At 39.2% G+C, this 23,515-nt stretch overlaps 1 protein-coding gene across 5 annotated transcripts in view; it reads left to right on the forward strand.

The window, feature by feature from the left end:
- The window catches only part of LOC117225885 (protein turtle homolog B), a 763,215-nt gene that overhangs the window by 268,487 nt on the left and 471,213 nt on the right, over positions 1-23,515 (forward strand). The window lies entirely within an intron of this gene.

Genomic DNA, 23,515 nt, shown 5'->3' on the forward strand with positions numbered 1-23,515 from the left:
AGTTCGCGGAAATTGGAGTCCGTCTGCGATATCTTTATTATACAAGTTCCGCCGATGAAAGCCTCCTTAAACTTTATTAAACCTTTCCCCGGTACAGGCTATTAGGCGATCGCGTGTGCTACACGCGAGCATAAAACCGCCGTGCCGCGGGCCGCTGCGATCCAGGGCGCCAGGAATTAATTTAACCGAGGGAACTTGACGAAAACAGCGTCCAGTGGAACGATTCGCCGATCTGCGACTCGTAACAATCGAAACACGAAAGCATTTAATTCGCCGCAACGCTTTATCGTCGCGCTGTTCGCCGTTAAAGCGCGAAAACTCTTCCGTCGCGACGATTACTCTCGTTTTTGGGAATTACAGTGACCGTAAACTGTTGCAATCTGTTTCTGCTTTCGATGCAAGATTCTTTCTTAGTACCTGTACATGTTACAATTGCACTGCGGATTTCATGCGCTTATAACAAAAATGGATGGGTGGAATTTAAGCCAATGATATCATTAAATGTACTTATATAAGAACACCGATCCACTTGCTCCAGCTTATAGAAACCATTTAAGGAGGAAATAAATGTTTATTTGGTTTATATTAAAAATGCAAGGGTTGCTTCAGAGTGTTGCAACTTTGCGAAAAAATTGCGGAAAAATCAGGTTATTTAAATTATAGAGGAAGAATCAAGTTTTATTTCGCTGTAAACGACATCTCCGAAAACAATTTTGCAATGATCCGTGCATTTCGTCGATCTTGGCAGTTCCCAATCTGACAAACATGGCCTCATATTTAAGGGGTTGCAATGGTAAGGGTGCATCGAACTTAAAATCCAGGAACATTATCGTAAAGTAAAGGTTATTCGAGCTTTAATTAAAAAAAAACAGTCTTCATCTCTCCTACGATGATTTTTCGCGGAGTTATCGTCAGTCAAAATTGCCTAATTTTTTCATGAAAAATTTTTCTATACTATAATCTTTTGAGCAGTGTATTTTGTGTTCTTTATATATTTCGAGTAGGAAAGAATAGTCGGAACTATTCGAGAATAGCTCGAATAATAGTCGAAACTATTCGAGAACAGTTCGAGTATTCTTCGATTTATGGACAAATCTGTACTTGTATAGAAGAGTTCTGCTTTTATTTTTAACTTCTTAATCATCGCGATATAGATAAAGAAACGATTTAATTTGTCGAAAACTTCGAGCATCGTTTCAATGGGCACCGTAATTGACACACTTACATAGGTCGTTCCGCGAAAATGAAGTAACAGATTAAATTAAGTAAACATGATCGCCGAAGTTCCCGTATCTCTCTCGCGGGCAAGCTGATCGCGTTACAACGGAACCGTGTAACACCCGGCGCGGCGCTGCGGCCGCTGTGTAACAGAATGGCTAATTTTACGAGGTAATCGTCGCGTTCGAACGAGTTAAGTTGCGAGCAAGTTCCCGCGGAAACGGACGGGATATAAAACTCGGCCGTACCCCGCGGACGATAAATCATATTATTTTAGCGGGGCCCCGCGAGAGCATAAAGCCCGATCCCGAGGAACGGTTCGCCTGCGAGCGGAACGAATAAAAACTGTAACTCTGTGTATTTCATGCGGCAGCTTGCGTTCCGCAGCCGAAATTTTATTTCCGCGCGAGAATCGTGAATTGGAAAAGTTACGCAACGTTTTATCTATAAATAAAAGAGACCGTCCGAATGAGATTTAATTTTTTTCCCGTATGACAGCTGGACTGTGGATCTTCCTGCAAAGTAAAAATGTTCTGTGCCAGTTCTAAGAAATTGCAGTCACGTACTGACAGAATGGCGATAGGAAGTAACAAATTAAAATTATAATGTACACAACTACTCAATTTAATACAAAATTATAAAATTCTTCAAATTCTTCTAATTCGTTAAATTCTTTAAATTCATTAAATTCTTCAACTTCTTCAATTTCTTCAAATTCTTTCAATTCTTTCACTGCTTCATAATTCTTCTTATAAATGCACGAAGTTCTGCCGTCTAATAATAACTATACTGCACATGTTTATGCATTTGCGATATTTGGATATCTTTAAAGTACCAACGAACATTAACGATACCCTGTGTTCGATATACATAAGTAGAGACTGCGGATCGTCATGCAGAAGAAAACTTGTCCGCATCGAGTCTAAGAAACAATAGTTAGTTTAAAGCATCTTTCTTCCTTTAACAATCTTAATAAGTCGAGGATAATGATATCGACATTCTCAAATTCTTTGAACCCGTCCACCATCGATGCTTTCGAAACAGAAACATTTTTATTCCATTACAAGTTTCGACGTTCTACGAGCATTTGTAATCGCTCCAGACAATCGCACGAATTCGAATGTACATTTTGGAACTGCATATTTAACTTCTCAAACTTTCGTATCATCCGGTTATTTCTGTTAAATATTAACGACCGCGAACGACGCCTGCTCGTGGTGTTGATAAAAGGAACAGAATTTACGGGATGTGCTTCATAAATATTGGTATTTAATCTCTTTGACTGAAAAGTGCGAATCAAATTTGTGTATTTTAGGCGCTAGTTTCTCTGCCTCGGAGTTGTGTGAACTAATTTTAATTTAATCTCGGAAATCAAATTCTGAGTACTTTGTGTAGCACAATTGATATATTTCGATGTTCAACAAGTGGGACTCCAATTTATTTTCTAGCTTGGTACGGAAATATTAAATGTCAAGGTTATTCTAGGCACCTATTCGAGATATATGAAAGTTATGCTGGATTTTCAATTCAACTAATTCAAATGTGTTGCACAACTGTTTCTGTTTAATTGTTGAATCTTATTCTGGAGAGCCAAATTTACACAGTCTGTGGAGCGATTTGTGTTTCCGAATTGTTAACTATGTATTATTAATCATAGAATTAGTAACGTAATTGTAATGGGATATTAAATTACGACATGCCAATAACAACAGCAACGTCGAATGTATAATATACTGTACAATATATTGTATAATTTTGTATAATACTGTATAGTATCGCATAATGTTACGCATAATGTTTCGACCTCGTTTATAAAATAGGTTCACCCGAAAATCAAATTCTAACTGTTGGCACGCTCCCGTGCTGATAAACGAAGTTTCCTACTGTGTCTGATCATTATTTACCGCTTCTACTTGCAATTAACAGTTTCCACCTCCGACTATTAATCGGTATAAAGTAATTAGAACTCCAAACTTAATCAATCTTCTCTTGTGCAAACTTTAAAACAGTCTGTGTAGTACTAGAAAACCCTGTTGTTAACGCGCGAACTTACATGCCATGGAAATTCAATTTCCATCACCAATAGATACCGCAGAAGTTCAAGATTATATTTCCAGTGACGCAATGATTTATTAACATGAGGAAAATTTTGGCTTTTCTCTATTAACAAAAATATTGTAGATATCATGACTGTAAAGCGTCTCAAATATCGACGAATCGCACAATTTTTAGAAACGTTGTTAACCAAACTATGCTACTTAAAGTTGGCAAGCATACGGGTCAGTATCAAAACTGTTCGACAGAAAAATCGCAATCAAAACTAACGAAAAATATACAACCCCTGGATAAAAGGTATTCGAACACCTTTTAAAACAAAAGCAATAACTTTTTCAAGACTCGACTAAATGACTTGGATATATTTTTAATGTTAATGGGACTGGTTTAATATACAATGATCAAAATTCTTTTTTATTTAATTTTAATGTCAGTGAAGTTTTCAGTATGCATGTGAATTACTGAGATTTATGAGAAATATTTTCTAAATTTTCTTTCCAGACTCAAAAGTCAGCGTCAAAAAGTTGACAAACGAGAGTTGCTTATTTTCTTGCCGTTTCAAGTAACAGCTTAATTAAAGAAAATGTATTTTAGTCATTGTACAATAAACTAGTCTTCCTATCATGTAAAAAGAATTCAAGTCATTCAAATCATCCATTTTGTAATCTCCACAAAAAAAGTTTTGAGCTGAATCTTGTTTACAGCATTTGTTCATGGTACTGACAAAAATAAGGATTTCAAGCTCCGATCGTTTTCTATATTTGCAAAATTGATTTCTACATATTTGTATTTTTCGCGAAAAATACTATAAAAGCATATAGTTCCAAAATTTAATCCTAAAAATACGATAAAAAACGTAAACCCTTACGATAAACGTCGACCCTTTAAAAAATGACACAATTATCGACATTTTAAAAAAAAGGAGGAAACGATGTTACACTGAAAAGCATACACACCTTCGTCGTACTTTTTACGGGAAAGTTAATTGTTCAACATTTTATGAAGTTTGAACCGAAGGTCAAATTCGATGACTTATTCATGCAGCACTCTTTCGCTTCGAACTCGAAACGCGAGGATCCATTAGCGCCAAGAGGAAAATTGGTTTTTCCGTTTTTGTTGGCTACGCAGCGCGGCCTGTAAATCCGTTTCAGATGGCGTTCGACGAAAGAACAAATGGAGGAGGAGGAGAGAGAAAGAGAGCGAGAGAGTCTGGAAGAAAGAGAAAGAGTCAATCGAACGGGTAAATGAGAGGAACAAAAAACATACGTTTGATCGTCCGACAGCGGAATGAATTTAATAAATCGCGTTAACGTCGCGCGTCGGTCGAAGAATTGATAGAGTCACCGGAGGTATTAAATTTATAATTACAGTTTGATTAGCGGAAGTGAATATTCCACGAGCCGTCGGGCAATCTGCATTTAATAAAACTGTTTTCCACGCTCGGAGCTCGCCGGCTACGCCGACAATGACTATTTTTAGCTTCAGGCCCATTTATTCGTCTAACAAAAATTCATTTAGAGGTAACGGGTAATACGTATTTAATCGAAGCAAATAACATTCATATCGATTTGGCGGGATACTGTGGCGAGAATCACTTATCGCTGGAGAAATTGCGCGAGAAACGTATCGCTGCATTTCATTTACTAGATATTACTATTTGCATTGAATCGGTAAAACGAATTCGAAAAATTTGGATTAGAATGGCGAAATTTATTCGGTGAATATGGAACGTTGGATTTTTGAATGAATAGAAAAAGCTTCGTATCTTTTTTTGAAAAACGTTGTTTTTAAGGTATAAATGCCATTTTTATAGAAGCTCCGGTCTTTCTTCTGAATAAATAAACTTGGCTTACAAAAAGTTTCACGAAAATCCGTGGAATCCATACTCATACAAAAATGATGCAAAATAAATTACGGAAGTATGAAATTCTAAAAAACATTCTCTCTCGCAAAATATGACGCTGAGAACGCACAATAAGACTGCGAAAACGATTATGTTATAAATAGCCCGCGGGCTTCATGAATTTATAGTAAAAATAAGTAGAGACATACAGTTTCGTGAAAATGAAAAATAACCAAGTATGTTAATGTATTATTTCGAACATGTTAAAATGATTAAAGAAAGAAGAAGAACTTGTGTTTGGCTGCTACACCTTACTGCTATAATGCGGACTATTTTTATTTTATATTTATATATTTTTATATATTTTTTATTTATATATTTATATATTTTTTATTTATATATTATATTATATATTATATATATTATATATTTTTATATATTTTATATATTTATATATTTTTATTTTTACTTGCTAAATAAACCATCTGGTTTAAAGTATTAATAAATAAATAGATAAATGAATAAAGAAACAACATAACGTAAGATTTACATATAGTCAAAATCCGACGTGTTTCGTATGCACCATCCAAATAATACCGCGCGTATTCCCTAATCGAACGCATCGACCAGAAAATCGAGATTCGTCTCGCTAACGAAGAAGAATGACAGGTAACACGGTGTTTCCGGGAATCGGAATCTGTCGCGGTGCATCAAATATTAACGGCCATTGAACGGAGGCGGATGCGCGGCCAGAAATCCATGGAAAACAGACCCGGGGCGACGGGAAAACCAAAAACCGTTATGTACACTTTCCTCGAGGCTTTAGAGTTTTCCACGGGCCGGCTCCCAACCTGGTATCCATCGGTTTGATTACATTTTCTCTTCCCTCCTCCGCGACCGTTCGCTTTTCCGCGTCGGTCCACGGCATCGCCGATCCTATGTCCCGTTGAAATCTCCGATGATATACAATAGAATCGGCGTAGACGTGTTTCCCAGAGCAAACTACGGTGAAATATAGATGCGGGGGGCGGGGTTGGTCCCGCCGCGTAGCTTTCCGCGTTGTCCGGACACGGTTAATTTTTGAAAATTTTTTGCGCCCTTAGAACCAACTTGGAAAAATGACCAAATTCTTTTTTAGATGAAACTTAGAATGTTCTAGAAAATTATCGAGAATATCGCGGGAACAATCTTCGACGCTGAACATTTGTGTTAAATTTGATGTTTCTCGAATCGTCTGATTCAAGATGGACATGTATTTTACAGGCTGATTTTTCTTCGTCCGCTTGTTAGATTGGCTGCCTTGCGCCGGCTTAGCTCGCCTCTCATTGGTCAGTGTTTTTCATTAATAACTTGTGCACAAAGTCGCGAATTACACTTTCGCTAAGGAAAAAGTCACTTCAAATGATCTCAGGAACCCCACATTTCCTGGAAATACAATAATTTTAGGACACCCTGTATGTGTTTATATATTCTATCGCTCTCTCTCTCTCTCTCTCTCTCTCTCTCTCTCTCTCTCTCTCTCTCTCTCTCTCTCTCTCTCTCTTCCATTATATGCATATGAATAAATGCAATGCATATCATCGAACCAAATAGTTGTAAAACTATTTAAAACAGAAAAATGAATGAAATCATGGTTTTCTTCAATTGCAAAGTGTCGTACAAATTTTACTGCGAGATTTAAATTCGTGTCGACGGAATCTACAGGAAATGATGTATAACAAGTGAAGAAGAACATCGAATCACATGTCACGGTGACTAAACAAAAATTTGATCGAAAGATATCAAATTTAACATAAAGTTTCAATGTCTAATATCGTTCCCGCGTCTCAATCTGTATAATTTTCCCTTATCCTAGAATTCATTTCTCCATCGCATTTCTGTTCAGAGAACACTATTTAGTATGAAATAGTAGAATATCTCCAAATCACATTTATCTTCAAATGTCTCAGTATTGAATTAGAACAGCGATATGTTAACGATGCGTAAAGTTTCCGAACGTTTGTCGGTAAGCGTATAATCTTAGAATAATCGTAACTATATTGCCAGAAACAATCGCCGGATCGTGTTAACGATATCTACTGAAATCGAGACACGAGCTTCGACACCGATCCGACACAAATTGTTCCGAATCGCCTGTAGCCGATCGCTGCGCCATAGAAAGTACCAGAGTCCGATTCAGTCTGCGAGATAATCCCTCGGTTCTTCTTCGCCGGTCGAATGACGGAAACAATTCCGCCTGGATCGCCGGACATTCGCTGTAAACGGCGCCGACATCTCGCTCGAAATTAAATGGATCCGCTTAACGCGAGAACGTACGTACGCAGTAGTGCCCGCGCGACTTTATTGATATTGCCAATTTCATTTTGTTCATAAAGGCGTCGAACGACACCGTGCGACGTAACTGCGATCGCAGTCGATACGGAGATCGTCCGGTGCGATTTCCGCTCGACCCGGAACCGAGAAACCGTCCCCGGAAAGGTGACCAGTTCCTTTCCACCTGGCCTTTCTTCCGCCATCGTCTCGCGCGGTTTCTTTATGACGGTCATCGATGGTCAAATAACTTTTTAACGATTTTTTCGCGATCGTAGAATTGCGTAATACTCTCCCTCTCTCTCTCTCTCTCTCTCTCTCCCACTCTCTCTTCCTCTCTCTCTCTCTCTCTCTCTCTCCCCCACTCTCTCTTCCTCTCTCTCTCTCTCTCTCCCACTCTCTCTTCCTCTCTCTCTTTCTCTCTCTCTCTCTCTCTCTCTCTCTCTCTGTCCCTCTCGCTCTCTCTTTTTCCCTCCGCTCGCGGCGATAAAGCGGCACAAAGTCTGATGGAACGGTGCCGTGTAATGTCGCTTTTACGGTCGCGTAATGTAATAAAATAAATGGCCCGCCGATGTAGGGTGTCGGTGAACTGTTCACGGGAATCGATAAGCGATTTTGCAAAAACGGAGATCTGAAAAGTGGGACGAACTGCGATCCTGTACCGAGATCCTTTCGCTAACGAAGTTCTACGGTGTGTTCAACGATCGCTTATTTATCGTGCCGTCGCAAAATTATCCCGAAAGATTCTCTCGAATCTGCTATCTGGAACGTATTTACTTACTCGAGCAAAGTGTTACTTATTTAATTCGATTTCATTTAGTCGCTTACACAGAACCCCTTTCCGTACTCCGACGAGATTTTTAGTAATTTGTATGTTTTAGTTGAGCACTTTCGAGTCGGAATGAAATTCTGAACTCTCGTCGCAGATATTTAAACATTCCAGTGAATTCAGATATATAATGCAAATTATTAGAAATTATTAGAATCAAGAACGTATAATTGTTTTAACTGTGACAAGAGTGGTACAGCAAGGAGTTCCTAACAAATACAACAAGAGCACTCGTTTGCAGCAATGAATCACCTAATGGAACAAATTTAATTATACGAGTAAATCACTGATCTAATTACTTAATTTAATCACTTAATAGCAAAAAGGAAATCCACAATTCGATCAAACCGACCGCTGTTGGACAACAAGACCACTCGACGCAGCAATGTCATGGAGTCGGCTGCGGCGCCGAAAAACGGCGAACCGAAAAAAGGCGAGTTCGAAAGGCTGGTATTGTAACAGGTTTCGGGTCGTGACATCGCGTAAATTTCGCGGCGTGCGTAGATGGCAGCGGAATAACACTTAAACATGCATCAAGCGCACTCGACGAAACGATCCGGCCGCGTATTTATATTTTATCTGCGTATCGCGACGCGTGGGGCGAGCACACGCTCATATTTTATGTATGGCAGCGTGTGATATCGCGTGCGTCACGCGAACGCGTCGCGATGCAGCGTGAAATTTCGCGGCTACCTAACTCTTCCCTGTTCCACTTCCCCCGCCTACTACTCATTTTTTTTCCGATTTTTCGAAAACCTCTTCGCGCAATTTCGATAATCGACTTCTGCCCCCGTGCACTCGAATTCGCCGATATTTCTCCTTTTGTGCTCGAGAAAATTGCTGTTTGACCGTAGTAATCAATGGTCAGGGTTTTCGCGTTATGTCCGGACAAAGGGTGCGATGGTGTTTGCGGCGCGTTTTTGTTTGATCTGGCTTAATTCGCCGATATTCCGGACGTTCCCCTCGACGCGGCGCCGATTCCTATTTGCGGCAGTCGGTCAGTTTTTGGTACTGCTGCCAGGACAAAGCGACAGCCCGGCCGGGGCAGGTCGAGTTCGGTTGGTTGGCCGAAGTTTGAACAGTCAACCGGAGCCTCTCGAAAGTCTTTTATTAGTCCAGATTACAGTGCACCGGCTCCATCCACGTTTCCTAATATTGCGGCGGACGCGCCGGCATTTCACATTTTGATTTCGCCCGGTTTGCCACGGTTTGCGATTTATTTTCCGTCGTTTGCGGTCCATAGCAGCTTGCTCTAGTTGCTGGTATCCTGTGTGCCGAAGGAAAATATTTAATAACGAAGCTTGTGTCGGACATTTCCTTTCGATACCAGTGGTTTGCGATTGTTGCGTGTCGTTTGTACTCCGAGCAGATCGTGCGAGTGTTGTGCTGTTAACAGATATTGCTGATGAGGAAAGAAACGGAACTAATACGCGATGTGTTTGTGTCTTAACACTTTATCGACCGCTAGCCTATTTATCGGCTTTTCGATTGCCAATGTTTATCGATCGCTAGCCTATCAATCGGCTTTTCGATTGCCAATGCTTATCGACCGATAGCCTATTAATCGACTTTTAGCTATCGACGGTTTTCGCTTCTTTACTGTTTTGTTAGTAGCTGACCTCCTGTATGCTGACCTCCCCATATCCTTATGAATTATAATTATAATAATAATTATTATTTATTATTATTTTTAAAGGAATAAGCACAACACAATGAATAGCGAAAATTTAGCCGGTACTGGGAGCAAATGCGCGCGCGACTAAGCCAGTCCTTACTGAGTGGCAGCCTCAACCACGACCGGACGATAAAGTGTTAATAACGAGTTATGTGAAGATTTCTGTTGACTATTCTGGTTTGAAATAGTTATGTTTGCGGAGCGAACAGTGTTTGAAGAGTGTTTGAAGATTGTTTGAAGGATGACAGTGAGTAAGTTATCGATGGAAAAGGCATCTTAATAACAAATCTTGGATGCAGTAGTATCTTTCTCTTCATACCAAAACGGCACGCATTTATGTTACTGAATGTTGGATGTCGTTCGCATCCACTTTCTAGTGGATTACGCGAGTCCACATTATTGACAGTGGCACAAGCGGAGCTGGTAAAGTAAGAAATTTGTTCAGTTCGTTGGTTGTTGCTGGCTGTTGCGTGTTGCCGATTGTGCGAGTATAATGTCACAATACATTCTACTATTAAAGATAAAATGGACAATGAATAGCTGTGAACGAACGAGCGGAATTCCCCTGTCGATATATTTTAAATAATACTAGAAGCGAAACAACATGGTATCGGAATTTCAACATCGTGGAAGTGTACGACATTGGGAATGTTTGTTAACTCGATTTTTATCGCGCAATGGCATTTGAATTGGAGAGCACGCCACTGTGAAAAAATACTATTGCGCTCGCGGTTCCACGAAAATTACGAGTCGCCCCGAATATTCTTTAAACGCGGCATTGTGAGGCCGCCGAAAGGGAACGGAGAATATAATGAACGAAAAAGGGGGAGCATATAACGAGCAAAGGCGAAAATATGAAAGCAGAATAATAATAACGACCATATTATATTATAATAAGGCAAAAGCCATTAAAAGAAACGTAAGAACGGGAGAAGAAAGGAGCCGAGGTTGTGAAAGCTTGGAAAAAGGCACCGATCGTTGCAGTCTCCCTCATTTATATTCCTCGGGAGGTAGACAATCATTCGTCGACAACAAACCCCACGTCACAGAATTCATCATAATTACCAAATAAAAAATGCATGTGTGCTCGCAAAAACCAATTAAACGTACTCACGAAGGAATTTATCGATAACGAATCAGTATTTCCGAGGGCTTTTCCGATAATTATTTAACATTAGAACTGCCGAATCAGTCGAAACGACTGGTTTCTGATCTTTTTCTTTCACAATTTCTGATGTTGTACAAATGTTGTACTTTTCAATGACGAAGGTTTAGGTTAACTTACTTAATCAATCATATACGATAACAGAAACTGTACGAAGTTTAAATAAATTCGGTGTTGGCATTGTTCCCGACTGCAAAGTTTTCGACGAGGAAGCTCGCCAGGCGTGAAAATTCTACACGTAACATTTGTACCTTCTTCTAAATATTACTTTTGAAAAATTCAGTAAATTGAAATTGAAATGGTAATATTTAAGTACACGAACTACGCGAAATTCTACGAGTGATAACTATCTTTTCTAAAATTCAATTTTTCAAAAATTAAGTAAAGTGAGATACAAAGGGCAATATTTAGATACATAAAGTACAGAAAAATTCCATAAATATCAACTACGCTTATTTAAGTGCTGATTTTAGGCATTCATGGTAAAAATTGAGTAGTAGTTGCAATTTGAAAGAATAAAAATATTACAAGAATTTTGAACTGTTCATGAGTTATTGTTAATCCTTTCGAATTTTTAAAGGAAAGAGAGAGAGTCCTATTTCTTGTAACTGATATAAACAATTTTTATATCCCATAAAAATGGGCAGTGTAAGAATTACCCATAAAATTCAATTCCCTAAAAATGAAGTATCAAGCGAAAGATTTAAATAACAGAGGGGTCTAAAAATTTTGATTTTGCATACAAATTCGCAGTCAAATAATTATTCTGAAAATTCAATTTCTTAAAAATGTAGTATCAAGTGAGAGATTTAAGTACACAGCGTACTAGACACACAACACAGCGTACCACCAAGATAATTAAACGTGCAGTTGAATATTTCAATGCAGAAAGCGTTCAGTCTGCACAAACGGTATCAATAATCCGATAAAAATTCGTAGGTATCGGATTCTATTTTCCAGCGTTGAATAAAGAACCGAAGAAAAAGGGGACGGCATTGTGGGGTTCTTATCCGTGCTCGCAAAGCTGTCGATGGTTGGTTTCCGGGGGTTCGATTCCCGAGGCGGTCTCGGTGCCCCGTTAATTCTCAGCGTTGCATAAACAGGCCCCGGTTGGCTGCCGGCGATAGCGGGAAATTTAAAAGTGCCGGCCCCGACAGTCGCGCCGCGTTTAATCCCATCTGCTCGCGGGAAATATCGGCGCGTTTCATGGTGGAACGGCGGCGCTGCGTCTACGGCGTTGCAAGCGAGTGCAACGGGTGCAGCGGGCTTGTTCCTCTCGCGATATTATGTAACGCGGACGCCGATCGCGAGAGTTATCGCGTTACCCATCGACCATGTATCCGGGAGGGCGAGAAAGAGAAAAAGGGCAAGGAGAGGCGAGGAGAGAGGCACTCCGTAACTCTCGATAATAGAAAGGGCGGCGTGCAGCACACGCTCTCTCGATATTACTCCTGACAGAAAAATCAATTGAGCAGTGTTCCCTCTCATCTGACCCCCTCCTACCCGCCCGTCACGCTTCCCCCTTTTCACTCATCCCTATTTCTTTTTATTACCACCCTTCTCTCGCGTTTCCTTTTTCGATTGCGTTTTATACGCTCTCTTTACCGTCTCCTTCAAATTCTTTCTCGTACATCTCTTTTTACTCCCACTCTCTCTCTCTTTTCCTCCCTCCCTCTCCGTCTCTCTCTGTCTTTCTCTCTCTTTCTCTGTCTCTGTATCTCTGTTTTCCTCGGTTTAGGCCCCTTTTGACCTATCGCGCAAGCTGTTTATTCGATTCTTCCGTTCGCCGAGAAGAGGCTGTTTACGATTGATTTCGTTCACTTCTATGGACGTTGTAATAGAAACCCTTCTCCGGGTTGTCTGTTGGTCGAAAAATTTAATCTGGGAAGGAAGCTGCGATTTTCGAAATTTGGAGCTTTCAATTTCAATGGCAGTCTTGTGATTATGTCAAGAGATGATCAGGTAGACTCATCTGAATACGATGGTATGTTTTGAGATAATAATGTTGATAAGTTGATAAGATTAGTTTTTAATGGTTTTAGTCGCACAAGACACTGGAAAAGCACTCGACATATTGTCAAACCGTTGACTCGGATGACATTGACGTTTTGAAATGCTTACAATTTTTACACTATTTGAGATTGCAGCTAACCAATTTTACTATTCGAATTTAATTTTTAGGATTACACTTTCGCAGTTTGTCAAGCGATCGCTTCATTCATCTTCTTCGTTCACTTTTAAAGGAGAAAACTTTCAGAACCATTTTAGTTTTGTTTCCTGGTAAATATCAGTGAAGTGAGAAAGTACATAAACATCTGTACGACGATTTTATGTGTCACAATTAATTTGTTAGGTACATGTTCTTATTTTATCAAATGTGTTTAACCTTTTAGGTACGGCTGAATTCTGCGCGAGGCTATTTCTCTGGACGGCAGAGTCTGATGTGTACTGTACAGAGTGTAATACTGTATATTCTGCCTGTATATTCAGGGTGTCCCAAAAATGTCTCGCAATCCGAAAGTGGCGGGTTCCTCAGGTTATTTGAAGCAACTTTTTCCTTCAAAAAAATTTTCTCCGAGACGCTGTTAACGAGTTATTAACGAAAAACTGTGACCAATGTGAGGCGAGATCAGCTGCCGCGAGATGGCCGAGCCAACGGCGCCAGCGGTCGAGCGGTCGAATGCCAGTTCAGCTGGCGCGAGGCGGCCGAGCCAGCGGCGCCAGCGGTCGAGCGGTCGAATGCCAGTTCAACTGGCGCGAGGCGGCCGAGCCAACGGCGCCAGCGGTCGAGCGGTCGAATCCCAGCTCAGCTGGCGCGAGGCGACTGAGTCAATGAGCGGAACTGGGCTTCGTGCGCTGGTTGGCTGGGCCGTCTCGCGTCAGCCGTACTCGATTCTTATTGGTCACTGTTTTTCGTTAATAACTCGTTAACGGTGCCTCGGAGAAAATTTTTGTAAAGGAAGAAGTTGCTTCAAATGATCCGAGGAACCCGTCATTTCCGGATTGCGAGACATTTTTGGGACACCCTGTAGACTGTTATAAATCGATGTGAAGACAAAAAAAGTGTGAAACAATGCATATGAAGACGATTATTTGGTTCAAACGATGAGCGAGTGAGCTACTAGAGCAAGCCACTATAGTGGCGCGTCGTTCTAAACGATGATATCCGCGGTAGCCACTATAGTGGTGCGTCGTGCCTAAAAGGTTAAGGACCGTTTTATTCTGATTCGTTAGAAACGATCACTTTATTCAGAATATACATAAATTCATCTTCTCTTCTCATTTCTTCCAATGAGAAAAATTGTAGAATTATTTCAATTTTGTTTTCTGATAATTACCAATAGATTGACATAGTACATAAATTAGGATTATATTCCTATTTTACCAATTAGCAGATTTAATAATCATTTCATTCCGATTGATTAGAAACGATCATTTCATTCCAAAAACGCGTTAAGTCCATCTTCTTCGTCGATTTTTCAAGGTGTACAATTTCAGAATTCTTTCGATTTCGTTTTCTGTCAATTATCGATGGTTTTCGGCGAGTTTCTAAATGACTGATTGATACGTTTACGGACTAAGGATTCGGTCCCGGGCTTGTTTGTTCTGTTTCCCTCGGTTTCTCTCGATTTGCCATTCCCCGGGCCGGTCATTCCTCTCGAGAACTCCTTTTAGTGTCTCGTCAACGCCACCCTCGCTCGGCGCACGTCTCTCCCTCGTCACACCCCACACCCCAGCCGCCAGTTTTTGTTAGTCTGGAGCGTCTCTTTCGCTCGGACGAGCGCATTTCAATTATGAACCGGAGCCCCCCGGTTCCACGGCAAACTCGCGAAATGATTCACGCGACATTTCCATCGGCGGGGATCGATTCGCCGGCCCGATCCAACGTAAATACATCGTATTAACGACATTAACCCTCCGCAAATTGATTCATTTTTCTCCCGTAGACCGTATCCGGATCAATTCCCGCGACGCGTCTCGGAATCGGCACGGCCAATTTTAGACCGTCCCCGCGATCCTGTCACCGTCCAATCTAATTAGGCGTGTTCGATCCGTCGAGATATCCAGGAAGACTCAATTCACGGTCCGTTTAACGAACCGGGTTCAGGAAACTTTGCTAATTCAGTTCTTTCGTTTGCAATTTACAACAGAACTTCCATTATCTGAACCAATCAGGGTTGGATCTGTGTTTTGATAATTAAACAATTTGTTAGAGATTAATTGTTCGTTGATTTATACGATAGGTATTGTTGCGTGCTCTGACTTTTATTGTGTAACCAGTTCTGGAAAATCAGTGATCGAAACAAAATTAATTGAAATACACGATTGTAAACATCGAATTTGCTAACCGATTCATGCATTGCGATAAAAACTGTTCATTTAATTTTATGATAGGCGTAAATAATGCTTTATTAAATTTATATTTATTTTTCCTTGATCGATGAATAAGCGATTAAGGTGTATTAATATTACAACGATTAATACGCTGATAATTTGTACATGTTTGTACAGGAATGCAAATGCGAGAATACACGAGAGGATTCGAAACGCAATTAACGTCCGTGGAGAGAAAAGATCTGGACTTTGCCGTGAACTACGACTAAGGAGAACTCGTCTCGCGGGAAGATCCAATAATTAGTCTAATAATTAATCAGTGTCAAGCCTGGAGACCCTTTTAGACGACCTTTTAGTCACTGACAATTACCCACCGCTAGGAGAATCTAATTACGAATGATCGATCCGTCGAAACTCGCGTAGAAGTTTCTTTGATTTTTAATTCGACGGAGGAAGCACGGAGACCATTAATCATCGTTGAAGTAATCTCTGTTTAACTATCCACTTACTTCTTGCTTTCCCGTGTTTAACAAGCACGGTGAACTGTAAACGAAAGGATGAAGCGGCAAGATAAAAAGTTAATTAAACGGCTGTGTATATAGGTGACGTTTTTTCATCGAGATTTATCGTGTGTCGCTGCAGTGGAATCGGTCCGCTTTGTACGGACGTGCATTCTGATTCCACAATTTCAAACTTTCGCACATTTTAACTCCAAAACAGAGACAATTCCTCTAACGTACACTCTGGTCTACTTTCGATAATTCTTTTCATTTCGCGCATATGAATATCGAGCCCATTAGCAACATGGAACATTTACACTTCGAACGATTTATTAAGTACAGATAAATTTACTGATAAATTATTTGCAACTGTGCAAATTACTTTTACAGATTATTTACAAAAACGATGCGAAGTATTTTTGAAAATGATGCGGCCATTTTTAGTGTCGCCTCAGAGTCGTCTTTCGAGTGCAAACGGTTAACTATAGCGACAAGAAACTTATGCAACGTTTATTCCTGAAATAATAGAACGAATTGTCCAATTAAAATAGTAAAATTATTTTAGAATAATTATTATATTGCTATTGTAATATTTCAAAATTATTCTGCGGCTGCAGGAGAATTGGTCTGCACATGGTCAGACGTGATTTCCCATTTCACAATTTTTGTTATATTAACGACGATCTCGAGTATATTCATTTTTCAAGTAGCTAAAGAATTATTCGAATAAAACAGTAAAATCATTAATATTATTTCAAAATGATTAACATCATAAATCCTTACGTAAATCTAATTAAATTTAATTTCATCTATGCGACCCAACACGGTCTTCTTCCTTCTAGCGCCTCTTCAAATTACTGTTATTAATCATTCGAAAAATTGCACGTCTGAAAAATGTTTTCAATAAAGATTGATCGCTCCATATTGAATTCATCGCTAAATCAGATAAAAGTTTACATCAGATTTCCACGATTTTCCTAGTCTTAAAACAGCCACGCGAAACAACGTTACTCGCATGTTTTCCTAATAATTTCAATGCTGTAATACCCACAAGAACGCCGCTGATTTCATGCGTTTTTTGACAGAAAATGACGCGTCAGAGACAAAACGGTCAAGATATCGAAAGAATTTCATATTACGCACAACTTACTGGAAACCATTGAAAGAAGAATAAAGTCTAGAATCAAGCGGCGAAACGCAATTTCGATAAGGACACAGATTCATCGCCATCTGAAATGATCTCCGGCAATTTTCAGTTACTGCGAACGATGCGATAAAAATTCAAATTCGGTGAAAACAACCGCGCGTGTCCGCGGTGGACGATTAAGTTATACGGTTCCCCGCGAGGAGCATAAATTCTTTAGATCAGCTTGATAACAGATCATGGCCCGTTGATCCCAGGACTCGGCCGACACACAAGAAGCACACCGTAAAATTGGTCTTGCCGAGCTTTCGTCGGGGCCGATCGTAAAACCCCATGGAAATTGGTGCATCGACGCGTCGGTCATTACAACAAAAACCGTAGCGCCATTGGCGGAGGGACGTGTTACTGGAAGTTAACGGCCCATTAAAGGATCGCTGTCGCCGACCCCGTTAAATTGATTTGTAAATAGAAAAGAGAGTCCCGAGGGTCGCGCGGCGTACCATATAACACGGTTGCTTTTTCGGTTCTCCTGTGCGTCCGAAAAAAACGGGAGGATGTGCAGTTTCGTTTGTCCGAAGCACGGTTTAACCCTCTATGTGGGCCGAACTTTTTCCTTAAATATAACAAAATTTATGCAACGGGAAATCTATTATTATAAACCTGTATATGCTAGTTAAAAAAATATTTAACAGTTTAACCCTTTCGCTACGGGCGGGTTCTCCGCTGCGGTACTTCCGCTGAACGGAGCGCGTATTTATAAGGGTATTTATAAATAAAGGGTATTCCGGGGTATTTATAACGTCTTAGCATGCGCTCTTTAATTTACAGTATGAGAGGAAATAACATTATGCAATATAATGCATCATATGGAAGGCCACTATAGTGGCCCGTAGTATCTCAGTGGCATCATATGGAAGGCCACTATAGTGGCCCGTAGTACCTCAGTGGCATCATATGGAAGGCTACTATAGTGGTCCGTAGTAGCGAAAGAGTTAAAGAACTTTATTATAATTGATTCAATTTGTAACTTTGAAGTAACAACGGCTTGCAATGTTTCCACTTCTGTGCGTAAATGCTTAAGCGCGAAATTCCATAAAACAATTTGAATTTGGCGTTAAACATTGATGTACGTTGCATTTGAAACTGGTTGCCAAATAGTTTTTTGTGGTCCTGAATTTTCCTCATCCGATGATAATTCGGTACTAAATTCATCGTCACTGTCAATAATATCTATGCGTCGTCTGGTAAATGTTACTGGATGACTTTCATCGGACTCAGAATCTAATAATGAATCATCGGATCTGTTACCGCTAATGCGACCAATTCTAATTCCTCTTTTATTTTTATATCATTTTGTATTCATACTTTGGGTATTTGATATATAAATTTGAAAATAGAAGAAAGCATAACTATTATCCTAAATACACTTAAATCTACTACAATATCCCAATGTAACCTGAAAGTTACAAAACTGTATCATGTACAAATAGTAACAAAATGATTAATGAAATGCGAATAAATAAATTGTTATTGATATGAGAACCCAGAGCTATTATATACGCTTTTTTTTATTTAGTAAACACCGACAAAAGCACAAATAATCTCAATTGCACAAGATGGTCCCTTTGGTTTCTATCTGCAGACAACTTGCAAGGTATTTATTTTGACATTTCAGATTGACGGTGCTGCCAACCGTCATCAATATTGCTATTGGTTATTTCAGAGGCATTACATAATTAAGACGTATACATCATCTTGTGAAAAAACTAAAACTATTTGGTAAAATGTGGATATATTAGCTTGTGACTTGAAAGTTACATGGGCCCATAGAGGGTTAATTGCTCCGAAACATAATACGTTCGAATATTTTCGGAGTTGCAGCATGCATCGGGCCTCTGAAACCTTGCTGATCCCGACGCGACTGGTGTTTTCGATGCGAAATGGAAATTCTGATCCCGGATCAAAACTGGGATCTGAACACTTTTTACGTGCAAAGCACTGAAAAGTAAGGGTATTTTTTAAATCCTCTATAAATTTTATTCATTCTTTTGTTTGGTTTATTTTTTAATTTAAAAAAAACTTCACGTGTTATTCGATAAATACAAAGTTAATTGAATGCCCCAAAAACAAACCACAAGACACAGCAATTGGTCAATTAAAATCGTCTAGTGAGTCGACATGAAATGCATATATATATATTTCATTTGACAATTAAAATTGTCAGATGCTTAGATATTGTATTCTAGAATTATTTAACTTACAAAATGCTTTCACTAGAAATTATAGTACGAATTTCCCCATTTGAGCACAGACTACGATCAACGTGACACAAAATCTGGCTAAATCCAATCGTTTTGTTAATCATAAAACAACTAAATCCAATCATTTCTTATTTTTGCCGATTTCTGCGTTAACAACGGTAAGTAATTAAGTTGATAAATAAATTTATAAATATAATAAATAAATAAATGAAATAATTTTCTTATTATTTATAACACTATTAAATAATAATAATATATAATACTATAAAATAACTACTATACTATAGAAATACTATAAAATAAATACTAATACTATTAAAATTATGAAGACTTTTTCATAGGAAATGATTGAATCTTCTAACATTCAATGCATTAAAAAATTCTAAAGTAAAACTTATGTACTAAATATTTTTTTTCTACTTTCCTTCTTACTTTGTATTATATTTATATTTTATTTTATATACGATTTTTTTATTGTACTCGTGCGACGGCTGTATAAAATCTCTCTTTTTATTTCGTCTTCTGTAAAAAAAGGGTTTTTTACCCGTATACATGAATGAATAAATTATTATCATTATTACAAAAATTGTTCTATCACATGCACAAAAATAATGTATGTGACAGATAAATACGTAATGATGAAACTAATGAAATGATTTTGGCCGCAATATGATCGTTAAGGATTAACATCAGTTTAACACCAATCGTCGACCACAGCGAACAATTCTCTCAAAACCCATAGGTCTCGAATCAGTTAAAAAAATCAAACACGGGACGAAACACGAGTACAAAAGCCGAATGAAAATGTAACTGAAGTGTATCCAGATCCGAAGATAAATAAATCGAATCTATTCCCGGGCCGAACGGTTCCACCGTGTTGGGAGGGATGAAAAACCGACGAAAGAAAATAAATAAAAATTCAATCGCGTTTCCATCGCTAATGAATAGACTGCGGATTTTATGCATTTATGACAAAAACAGGAAGCTGAAATTTATGGTAAGAAAAGTATTTTCAAAATTTAAGAGCACGTGTATATTATATTCAATTCACTGAAAGTATTAAAGGTGGACAAAATTTTCTGTTCGACTCATGTTTGTTGCAATTAACACGCTATGTGCGGAGACAGGTATTGATACCTTTTTAAATGGTGTTTGCATCCATGTATTTATAAAACCACGATTGTAAATGTTCCACATGTTTAGCTCGAGAATTATGTTTTTAGCTCGAAAGCTCAAGGTTCGAAAGCTCAAGATTCATAAGCTCAATGCTCAAAAAGCTTAAAGCTCAAAAAGCTCGAAGCTCAAAGCTCAAGATTCATAAGCTCAATGTTCAAAACGCTCGAAAGCTCAAGATTCATAAGCTCAATGTTCAAAACGCTCGAAAGCTCAAGATTCATAAGCACAACGTTCAAAAGCTCGAAAGCTCAAGCTCAAAAAGCTCGAAAGCCCAAGATTCATAAGCTCAATGTTCAAAAAAGTTCAAAAGCTCGAAAGCTCAAGATTCATAAGCACAACGTTCAAAAGCTCGAAAACTCAAGCTCAGAAAGCTCGAAAGCTCAAAGCTCAAGATTCATAAGCTCAATTCTCAAAAAGCTTGAAAGCTCAAGATCCATAAGCTCAATTCTCAAAAAGCTCGAAAGCTCAAGATTCATAAGCACAACGCTCAAAAGCTCTTAAGCTCAAGCTGAAAAAGTTCGAAAACTCAAGATTCATAAGCTCAATGTTCAAAAAACCCAAAGCTCAAAAAGCTCGAAAGCTCAAGATTCATAAGCACAACGTTCAAAAGCTCGAAAGCTCAAGCTCAGAAAGCTCAAAGCTCAAGATTCATAAGCTCAATTCTCAAAAAGCTCAAAAGCTCAAGATTCATAAGCTCAATTCTCAAAAAGCTCCAAAGCTCAAGATTCATAAGCTCAATTCTCAAAAAGCTCGAAAGCTCAATGCTCAGAAAATAACGCTTTAACAGCTGGATACGAAATAAGACGACCCTCGTTGAAAAGTAGTGACGAGATAGAAGAATATTTGTCGAGCAAATTAGCCCTTTCACCAGCTCAACCAATTTTAGAAAAGTTATTCCGTGTTAAAGAATATAAATTTTTCTGAATTTCGTTGTACATTTGCAAGAATCCCTCTGCGAAATCCTAAAAATCCTCGTTATATACTTGTTATCAGAAGCTTATCGTTAATTTTGCAGATGTTAAACGTTTTTGAAAAAGCGGATTTTTTCCAAATTCGCTGATTTCCTCCCGTTAGACGCGAGTAAAGCTTGATCTGTGACCCGTAGATAGCGTGTTAATGAAGAGAATTTTTATTTTGCATAAAGACCCGCAGTCTGCTAATGAAACACGTTCGTCTCGTACTCCGATACAAAGCCGACAGCCGCAAGACGATGCAGACACGCTCGTTATCCCTCCCGCCAGGTGGGTCGCTCGCTTGTAAATATTCGGGCAAATAGAGCACGCCGCGTTAAATGACGGCTTGAACCGAGACGAAAGCCGGAGAACCGACCTCTTCTCGTTGACGCGATCGTCGAATTTATTCCGCGGGGACGAAAACATATTTCACGGGCCATCTGAGTCCGCGATAAAAAAAGAAAAAGAGGACAGCTGGAACAGATAAGAAAGGGAAAAAATAGAAACAGAAGCAGCCGTGGAAGAAGAAGATAAAGAAAAAAGGAATTATGCAGCTCGCTGCACACCGATTGCCTCGTTTCACCCCTAGCCGAAACTAACTGCGCGTGTACACGATATTAATGGCGTCTCGCCTCCCGGCTATACCGTTAACCTGGAATTCATCTTCCGCGAAAGGATCGCGATCCTCTCGTTCATCGATCTGCACCCGCGTCTCACGAATCTGTCGTTTACCAAGTGCGCCAATGATCGATTTTTTCCCATATTACATCAATATCGGCGACTGATAAATGCGTCAATGGGTCAAAACTGCATTCCAATTTCTCAGATTTCTTCGGATGCGTTAACAAATTAAGATCGTTCTCTTTTTATTAATTCAATATACATCCATAACTGGCCTTTCTTAGGCCAACCAGTAGGTTCGATGTAATCCGATGTGTCGTGCGCGAAGGAACATCCAGTGATATTACTTCGGTATTACGAACAAATTAAGATAACAAATTCCATTTACGCGTGTCTTGCATAGGAGTGTCGACCCCCGTAAAGCGAATTCGATCGTACAAGTTGCAACAAACAAACTGCATACTGTAAACCAATCGTGAAATCTTGCAAAATAGAGATATAAATCGACAATGATCATAAATGTATTTATAATAATCTTTAAAATGTCGAACTTATCGAAACATATTATTAAGCGACAGAGGTATCAAATTACTAATAAAAATTGAAAAAAAATTTATTTTTATAACTTTTTAACTTAATTTTATTAGGCGTTCGAATACTTATGTGACGCGAGGATTCGATGTCCTTTTTATATTTTCTTAATTATTTAGGCTACCTTTTATGCTAAATATACTCAACGTATACTCTGCGTTAATATAGCGCAAAGGATTTTTCCTATCAACGTGTATTTATTGAAATATATACCGTAGAAGTCAAAATTATACTAAATAAACAAGTAGGGTAGTGTAACCAGTTACTGTGCGGTAGCCAATTAATCTTCAAGCATAATTCGCGTTATATTTATCGTACAAGATGTATCAAATTGTTTTGTTTAAATTCAGTCAATTTCGATTCAGTATATTTGTTAAGATTAAACATGTGAAAGACGGGAGTTCTTTAAATATCGCAAAATTGTTTCAATCTTTTGGCAGTGAATCCGCAAGAATTCTCTACCCTAAATGTCCCCAGAAGCCGAACCGAAAGCCGACGAAGAGACGCGGACAGCTTCGAAATCGCCGGCTACTTTGGCGAACAAATTGGCGACCTCCTATCGAACGTCAGCTGGTCCCGCGGGACGTCGCGGATTAAGTGTGTCCCGTTTATAAATAATGCAGCCGGCAGTCGCAGTTACACACCTTACCACGGCGAAGTTTACATCCGACGGAATTTCAACGGCGGCGTCATGAATATTCCGTAAATAAGGAGGGGGAGGGGGGCCGGGAAAATTTGAACTATTTAAATTCCGTGCCGCGCGCGGCCTTCCCGCTGTTTCCCCGTCCACCCCCGCGGCTCCGCATCCTCCGTCACCATCTCGTCGGCCCCTCGCCCCG

This window comes from Megalopta genalis, chromosome 6 (assembly GCF_051020955.1).
Source record: "Megalopta genalis isolate 19385.01 chromosome 6, iyMegGena1_principal, whole genome shotgun sequence".
Classification (NCBI taxonomy): Eukaryota; Metazoa; Arthropoda; class Insecta; order Hymenoptera; family Halictidae; genus Megalopta; species Megalopta genalis.